The sequence below is a fragment of the Mirounga leonina genome, unplaced genomic scaffold, assembly GCF_011800145.1.
Source record: "Mirounga leonina isolate KUSES-001 unplaced genomic scaffold, KU_Mleo_1.0 Mir_195, whole genome shotgun sequence".
NCBI classification, from domain to species: Eukaryota; Metazoa; Chordata; class Mammalia; order Carnivora; family Phocidae; genus Mirounga; species Mirounga leonina.
Genome location: NW_023270490.1, coordinates 8,440,721 through 8,449,467, shown reverse-complemented (window position 1 = coordinate 8,449,467; position 8,747 = coordinate 8,440,721).

Genomic DNA, 8,747 nt, shown 5'->3' with positions numbered 1-8,747 from the left:
TGTGGGTTTCTGCTCCAGTCAGCTGTGACGCTCCCTACTTGCCTGTTGGTCTCTTCAATTTGGGGGCGCTGCAGTTTGCCCTGTGACCTCCCTTCTCTGACTGATCTGAGAAGACTTGTTGATTGGTCAGCTTGTCCATCTTTGTATTGGCTTATAGGACAGAGCGGCAACTCCTAGCCCCTTACAGCCACTCTAGAAACCAAAGTCCAGCATTAGGTTTTAGGTTGTGGTTTCCTCATGTTCTTCGTTAGCAGTTACAAATGTCATTGATGTTTGCACATTGATATTGTATCTTGCAATATTGCTGAACTCATTTATTACTATTGGGAGGTTTTGGGGTGGGGGGTTGGCGTTGATTTCAAATGTGATACTTAGACCCCTCAAGTCATGTGCAAATAGAGACAGTTTTATTCATTCTTTACAGTCTGTGTGCCTTTTATTTCTTTTCCTTGCCTTATTACAGTAGCTTCAACATCCAGTACTATTTTAATCTTAAGAAAGTATCCCATCTTTTATTGTAAATTGTGATGTTTGCTGAAGACTTCTGTAATTGCTCATCAGTGGGTTAATATCTCTCCAATTCCTAGTTTGCTGAGAGTTTTTACTGTGAATGGATATTGAATTTTGTCCAAGGCCTTTCGAGTACCTGTTGAGATGATCATATGCTTTTCGTCTGTGGTCCATGGATATGAATGATGTTGATTTATTTTCTAACATCAAGCCAGGCTGAGTTCCCAGGATAAGTTTCCCCTCGTTATGAGATATTACATCCATATATGAATGGATTCAATTTGCAAGGATCTTGTGGAGGGGTTTTGCATCTATGTTTATGAGGGAGATTCTGTCGTTCTCTGTTCTTGTAATGTGTTTGTCTGAGTGTGCACTCCTTTTCTATTTTCTGGATGAGTTTGCATGGAATTGGTATTATTTCTTCCTTAAATGTTCAATAGAATTCCCTAGCAAAGCTATTTGGGCCTGCAGTTGTCTTTGTGAGAAGGTTTTGAAGTTCAAATTCATTTTCTTTTAACAGTTGTAGGACAGTTCAGGCTATATGTTTCATCTCGAGTGAGTTTGGTGGTTTGTGTCTTTTAAGGAATGTGTCCATTTGATCTCAGTTACTGAATTTACCGACAGAATGTTGTTCCTAATATTCACTTGGTGATGTCCTTTTCATCTCTATAGGATCTCTAATTCTGTCGTTGGTAGTTAATATCTGATTTTTCTCCCCGATCAATCTGAACAGAAGTTTATCAATTTTACTGACATTCTCTAAGAATAAGCTTTTGATTTTATTGATTTTTCTATATTGTTTTTCGCCTTCCTCTTGTACTTTGGGTTTAATTTACTTAAAAAAATTTTTTTTTTAAGGTAGAAGTTTAGGTCAATCAAGTTTTTTTTTTTTTAATTTATTTATTTGACAGAGAGAGACACAGTGAGAGAGGGAACACAAGCAGGGGGAGTGGGAGAGGGAGAAGCAGGCTTCCCGCTGAGCAGGGAGACTGATGCGGGGCTCGATCCCAGGACCCTGGGATCATGACCGGAGCCGAAGGCAGAGGCTTAACCACTGAGCCACCCAGGCGCCCCTAGGATAAGATTTTTTTTTTTTTAATTGGTCAATCAAGTTTTTTCCCACTTTTCTAATATATGTTTGAAGTTTTCTTCTTTTTTTTATTTAAATTCAATTATAAATATAAGCCCACAAATTTTAAGTCGTTTTAATTTTTATTCAGTTCAAATATTTTATCCTTTCTACTGTGATTTCTTCTTTAACCCTTGGATTATTTAGAAGTGTACACTGTTTTAAATATTTGCAATTTTCCAAGTATTTTGATATTGATTTCTAGTTGAAGTCCACTGTGGTCAGAGAATATTATTTGTATAATTTCAATCTTTCTAAATTTATTGAAAGTTGTTTTATGGTCCACAGTGTGATCTATTTGGGCAAATGTTCCACGTGCCCTTGAAGAGAACATGTATCCTACTGTTGTTACTGACGGTACCGTTCAGGTGTTCTGGATCTTCACTGACTTTCTGTCTGTTTTACTGATTACCCAGAGAAGGCTGTTGAAAACTGCCATTAACTCTGGATTTGCCTATTTTTCCTTGAAATCTGTCCGTTTTTGAAGCTTTATTCCTTGATGTGTACGTATTCAGGACGATTAGTTTCTCTGGATAAACAGTCCTCTTTATCCTTGTAATATTGCTCGCTTGTAAATCCATGTTGTCATATTTAAGCAAGAAGCTCCAGCTTCCTTTACGTAAGTCCTAGAACTGTGTTTTTCTCCATCCTTCCGCTCTTCCTCATAAATCTTGCAGTAGGTTTCTTAGGGACAGCACAGAGCTGGGTATTCTTTTTATATCCACTGCTACAATCTCTGCCTTTTAACTGGTGTGTCCAGACTATTTGCATTTTTTTAATTTAAATTTTATTATTTTATTTTTTATTAACATATAATGTATTATTGGCTTAGAGGTACAGTTCTGTGATTCATCAGTTGTATATAACACCCAGTGCTCATTACATCACGTGCCCTCCTTAACGTCCATCCCCCAGTTACCCGCCCCCCCCACTCCAGCAGCCCTCAGTTTGTTTCCTATGATTAAGAGCCTCTTATGTCTCCCTCTCCGGTTTCATCTTGTTTTATTTTTTCCTCTCTTCCCCTATGATCCTCTGTTTTGTTTCTTAAATTCCACATATGAGTGAGATCATACGATAATTGTCTTTCTCTGATTGACTTATTCCAGTTAGCATAATACCCTCTAGTCCCATCCACATTGTTGCAAATGGCAAGATTTCAGTTTTTCTGATGGCTGAGTAATATTCCATTGTGTGTGTGTGTGTGTGTGTGTGTGTCTGTGTGTATATATATCACATCTTCTTTATCCATTCATCTGTCGATGGACATCTGGGCTCTTTCCATAGTTTGGCTATTGTGGACATTGCTGCTATAAACATTGACTATTTGCATTTAATGTGAGAATTGATATGGTTGAGCTTAAATGATCTTGGTGCACGTTTTTCTATCTACCATCTGTTTGCCATTTCTTTCTTTTTTTTTCTTGTGGCTGGAGAGTTTCAAGGCCACAGCTCGGGGAGCGGGAATGCAGACTAGAGTCCTGGTCTCCGTGAGCTGAGCAGAGTTTGGGGTTCAGGGAGGCCAGGTGGTGAGAATCTGTGTCAGAGTCAGGAGAGAAAACCGAACACAGAGAAAACACGAGCATTGGGAGAGGGTCCCCCTGGAATCTAGCTGAGTGTTGCTCCCCACCGGTGTGCAAGGAAGCGATTACGGCGGGGAAAAGTACCGTGGGAAAGCAACAGGGAGACTGGTGCCTGCCACTCAAGCGGGGCCGGTTGCCAAAGGGAGTGCCACGTGCACTCCCACGACCCGTGGGGGAAAGATGCTGTGATGCTTGGGGCACAGAGTAAGGCACCCATGGACCACCGTCTCATGTGCGGCTTGCTTTCACCGGACTGCTTTCTGCTTTTATTGTTATTACTTCCTTTATCCTCTTACTTGGGAATAACTCACTCTTCTTTTTCTAGCTTCTTGAAAGGTAAATGAGATCACTGATTTTTAAACCTTTCTCTCCTTCCAATACCAGTGAAAGCAACAGGGATCCCTCGAAGCCCCTGCTCCAGCCGCACCTGACAAGTTTTGACATGCTGAGTTTTCATGACTATTCAGTTTAGAATTTAAAATGTTCCTTTGTGATTTCATCTTTGATCCATGTGTTAGTTAATCAGTGTAGCATCATTTCCAAATATTTGGGAGCTTTTCTATCTTTTGTCATTGATTTCTAGTTCAGTTGCACATAGAAAAATAAGACACCTCTGTGAGTATTCAATCTTTTGAAATTTATGGAGACATTTTTTGGCCCCACATGTGGTCTATCTTGATGCGTAGACTTTGCTGTGTAGGTCTTTCCACGTCTACATGAAAGAACGTATATTCTAGAGTCGCTGGGTATGGTGTTCCACAGATGTCAATTAGGAAAGGTGCTTGATAATGTTGGAGTCTTTAATATGTTGATTTTTGGGGTCCAGTGTTACTACTAGTTTCAGAGAGGAAGTGTTAAAAATCCATCTGTGACTGTGGGCTTCTCTATCCCTTTGGTTCTATTGAGTTTTCCTTCATGTATATTGAAATTTTGGCATCAGGGGCATATGCATTTATGGTTGTTACGCTTTCCTGATGGATGGTGAAATGTTTTCGTTATCATTATGAACTGTTCCTTTTTATCTCTGGTAATCTTTCTTGTAGTCTACCTTGTGTGATATTAATGTGACCAGACCAACTTAATTGTGCTGTTTGCATAATCTCTTTTTTTCTATCCTTTTACTTATAACCCACCATGTCTTTAACTATTTCTTATAGACCACATATAGTTGGATCTTGCATTTTTAAATCTAATTGGACAAGATCTGCATTTTAATTGGAGTGTTTAGTCCATCTGTATTTTAATATAATGATTGATAAAGTCGGTTTAAGTCTACCCTTTGCTAATTTGATTTTAATGTGTCATTTTCTCCTTTCTCTGCTTTTTGCCTTCTCTTGGGTTAACAACATTTTTAAAGAGTTTTTAAAGAGTTTTTAATATCCCATTTTAGCCTCCTGTTATTGTTTAAAATATTTTCATCCTTATACTTTGTTTTTAATGTTTGCTCCAGGGATAATATGTACTTTTTTCCCCAATTTTTTTTTAATTTGTGGTAAAATACACAAATATAAAACTTACCATCTAATCACTTTTAAGGGCAGAGTTTCAGGGGCATTAAATACATTCCTAACATGCTACCATCACCACCATCCATCTCCAGGATTCCTTTCATCTGCTACATCGGAAACTGTCTTTCACCATTAAGTATGATGTTAGCTGTAGTTTTGTTTTGTTTTGTGTTTTGTAGATGCCCTTTCCCGGGTTAAGGAAGCACCCTCCTGTTCATTGTGTAGAGAATTTTTACCAAAAGTGGATGTTGAGTTTTGTCAGGTACCTTCCCCCTCATCTACTGAAATAGGACTTTCCTTCTATAATCTGTCTATATGGTCAATTGCGTCGATTTATTTTCTAACGTTAAACCGTCTTGCATTCCCAGCACAAACCCCATTTGGTAATGCTGTATATCACCATTTTATATATTGCTGGATGTGACTTACCAATATATATTCTTTTGATTCACTAATATTTTGTTGGTGATTTTCGTGTCTATGTTCATGAGGTATATCGATCTTTAGGGTCCTTCTAACATCTTTGGTGGTGACATCAAGGTAATGCTGGCCCCGTAAAATGAGTTGGAAGGTGTTCTAGCCTCTTCCATTTTCTGGAAGAGCTGAAGCAGAATTGGTGTTATTGCTTCATTAAATGTTGGGGAGAAGTTGCCTTTGAAATAAGCTGGGCCCGGAGTTTTTATTGTCAGAAGATTTTAATCTAAAAATTCAATTTCTTTAGCAGATATAGGCATATTCAGGTTATCTCCTTCGTCTTGAGTGAGTTTTGGTGTTTTGTGTCTTTCAATTAATTTGTCCGCTTCATCTAAATTGAATTTATGGCATAGAGAGATCACCTTACTATCTTTTTAATATCTGTAGTGCCTGCAGCAATAGGCCATCTTTCATTTTTTTTTTGATATTTACAATTTGTGTCTTTATTTTGTTCAGTTTGTCTAGAAAGTCATCAAGTATACTGATCTTGTCAAATAACTTTTGGTTTCACTTATTTTCTCTATTTTCCTATTTTTAAGTATACTAATTTCTGCTCCTATTATTTCTCTCCTTCTTTCTTTAGGTTTAACTTGCTCTCTTTCTGGTTTCTACGTGGAATCCTAGATTATTTACTTGATACTTCCTGTGTAATCCATGGGTTATTTAGAGGTATGTTGTTTAATTTCCAAATATTTGTGGATGTTCCAGACATCTGTCTTTCATTGATTTCCAGTTTAAGTCCCTTATGGTCAGAGAATATACACTGTGTAATTTTAACTCCTTTAAGGTTAATTTTTTAATGGCCCAGAATATGATTTATTTGCATGAATGTCCCATTCGCACTTGGGAAAAGTGTTCTGTTACTGTCGGCTAGAGTGGTCTATAAATATCAACTAGACAAAGCTGACATTTGCTCGGGTCTCCCCTAGCCTTGCTGATTTTCTGTCTTATTCTATCGATTAGTGAGAAATATAATTGTAGATTTGTCTATTTCTTCTTTCGGGTCAATTAGTTTTTGTCTCACCTAGTCTGGTGCTCTCCCATCAGGGGCATCCGTATTTGGGGCTGTTATGTCTTCTTTGTGAATTGATTCCTGTATCATGATGTGACAGCCTTGTTCCTACCTGGTAGTTTTTTTTGAAGTCTTTTTGTCTGCTATTAATGTAGCCACTTCTGCTTTATTTTGATCGCTATTAACTTGGCATATCGTTTTCCATCCTTTTACTTTTTATCCATCAACATGAGGAGCCAGCAGACTTTTTCTGTGAAGAGCCAGTAAATAACTATTTTAGGTTTTGTGGCCACATATGGTTTCTGTCTTCTCTTCCTCCTCTTCTTTGCAACCCTTAAGACTTGTGAAAACCATTCTTTAAAACAGGGAGGGCATAGGCTGCACGTGGCCTGTGGGCCAGTTTGCCGCTCCGTATACAATTATATTTAAGGTGCATTTCTTACAGACAGCATCTAACTGGGTCTTTTTTTTTCCCCTTTAATCCAATGTGGTAATGTCTGTTTTTAATCACTGTGTTTAGACCATTCACATTTAATGCAATTATTGCTATAGTTGAATTTAGGTCTAGGTCTTGACATTTTATTTTTCTATCTTTCTCATTTTTTTCTCTGTTCCCTTTCCTGCCTTTTGAAAATGTTTTTTGAAAGTATTTTTAGTATTCCGTTTATTTTGTCTACTGGCTTTTGGCTATATCTCTTCGTGTTACTTTTTAATTGTTGCTTTAGGGACAGTATACATACCTAACATTTCACAATCTATTTAGAGTTGACGTTTTACCACTGCATGTAAAATATAATCTTAGAATCACCTTGACCTTCTCCAGGTTAGACCCTCACCTTGTCTCTGTTGTAGTTGTCTTATGTATTGTATACATCACATCTCCTAGGGTCATGTTTGCTTTTTAAAGTTATACATATTTTAAAGTACTTAAGAGGGGAAAAAAAAGTAGTCCTTTCGCCCCAATATTTACCTTTGTTCTTATTCTTCTTCTTCATTTCTGATACTCCAAGTTTTATTCTGTATCATTTCCCTTTTGTCTGGAGAATGTACTTTCATATTTCTTTTAGAGCAGGGCTGCTAGTGAATGAATGAATGCCTTGTTTTTTCTTCTGAGTGTGTCTTTATTTTGCCTTCATTCTTGAAAAATACTTTGCTGGACTTAGAATTCTGAGTTGACAGTTCTTTGGTTACACATTTTTAGAGATGTTTTGTTTCCCCATCTTTCGACCACCACTGTTTCTGATGACAAATCTTTGGTCATTATTTCTCTCCAGGTAAAGGATAACTTTTTTCTGCTTTCAATATTTTTCTTTGTCTTTGGTTTACAGTAATTTGATTTTGATGTGTCTGGGTGTGGTTTTCTTTGAGTTTATCCTGTTTGGAGTTCTGTAAGCCTCTTGAACCTGGAAATTTATGTCTTTTGATATATTTGGGAAGGTTTGGCCGTTATTCTTTCAAAAACGTTTTTTTTCTTTTGGATTTTGGTGGAAACTGAGAATTTTGGGGCCATTCAAAATAAATATATTCTGGAGATCCGCTGTAATATCTAGGGCCTGTGATTAACAATACCGTGTTGTATAAACGACTTGCTAAGAGGATAGATCTTGTATTAGGTGCTCTTACCACAGAAGAGGGGTCAGGAAAACTTAGAGGTGACGGGGTGGAGGGAAGGCATTGATAGTAACAATGGGGTCATGGGCCTATACTCAGCTCTAAACACACCAATTATCTATAGTTTATAATTTAAAATATAATCTCTTATAATTTATAATTTATAGATTATAAATCTATCATTCAATGCACTAAATATCTATAGCTTTTTCTGGGTCAATCATACCTCCAGAAAGTGGTTAGCTTTTTTTTCTGCACTAATTCCTTCCCTTTCAGGGGTTTCGATGGTGAGGGTGTCGACAAGTCCCCAAGACACTCGATTTTTGAAATCCTATTTTTTTTCTCTCAGTTCTTCAGATTAAACAATATCTGTTGATGTCTTTTCCAGTTTCCCGTCACCTTCATTCTGCTCTTAGCCTATCCAGTGAGATTTTTAAATATCCTATGGTGTTTCCCTGTTTGAAAATATTGATTTGATTCTTTTAAAATTAACTTTTCTTTCATAAATATTTACAGCTACAGAAAGGCTGCAAAAACACAGAGTGTTTCCAAATACCCTTCACCCAGTTTTCCCTAATGCTAGCATCCTACGTGGCCATGGACAGTGCCATGTTTGTCAAAACTAAGATGCCAACATTGGTACATGACTATTAACTAAACCCCAGACTTGCTTCAGCTTTCACCAGTTTTTATACGAATGTCCTTTTTTTGTTCCAAGATTCCATCCAGAATACCACATTGCATTTAGTGATTCTTTGTTATAGTTTGTCTTTCTTCGCCAAAACTTCTATTTTTTCCATTCATTTCAAGGCTGTGCAGCTTTACCTCATGAAGGATAATTAGGACAGCTGCTGCTGAGTCTGTGTCTGCTAATTCCAACATCTGGGTCATCTCAGGGTTGTCATCTCTTGATTGCCTTGTCC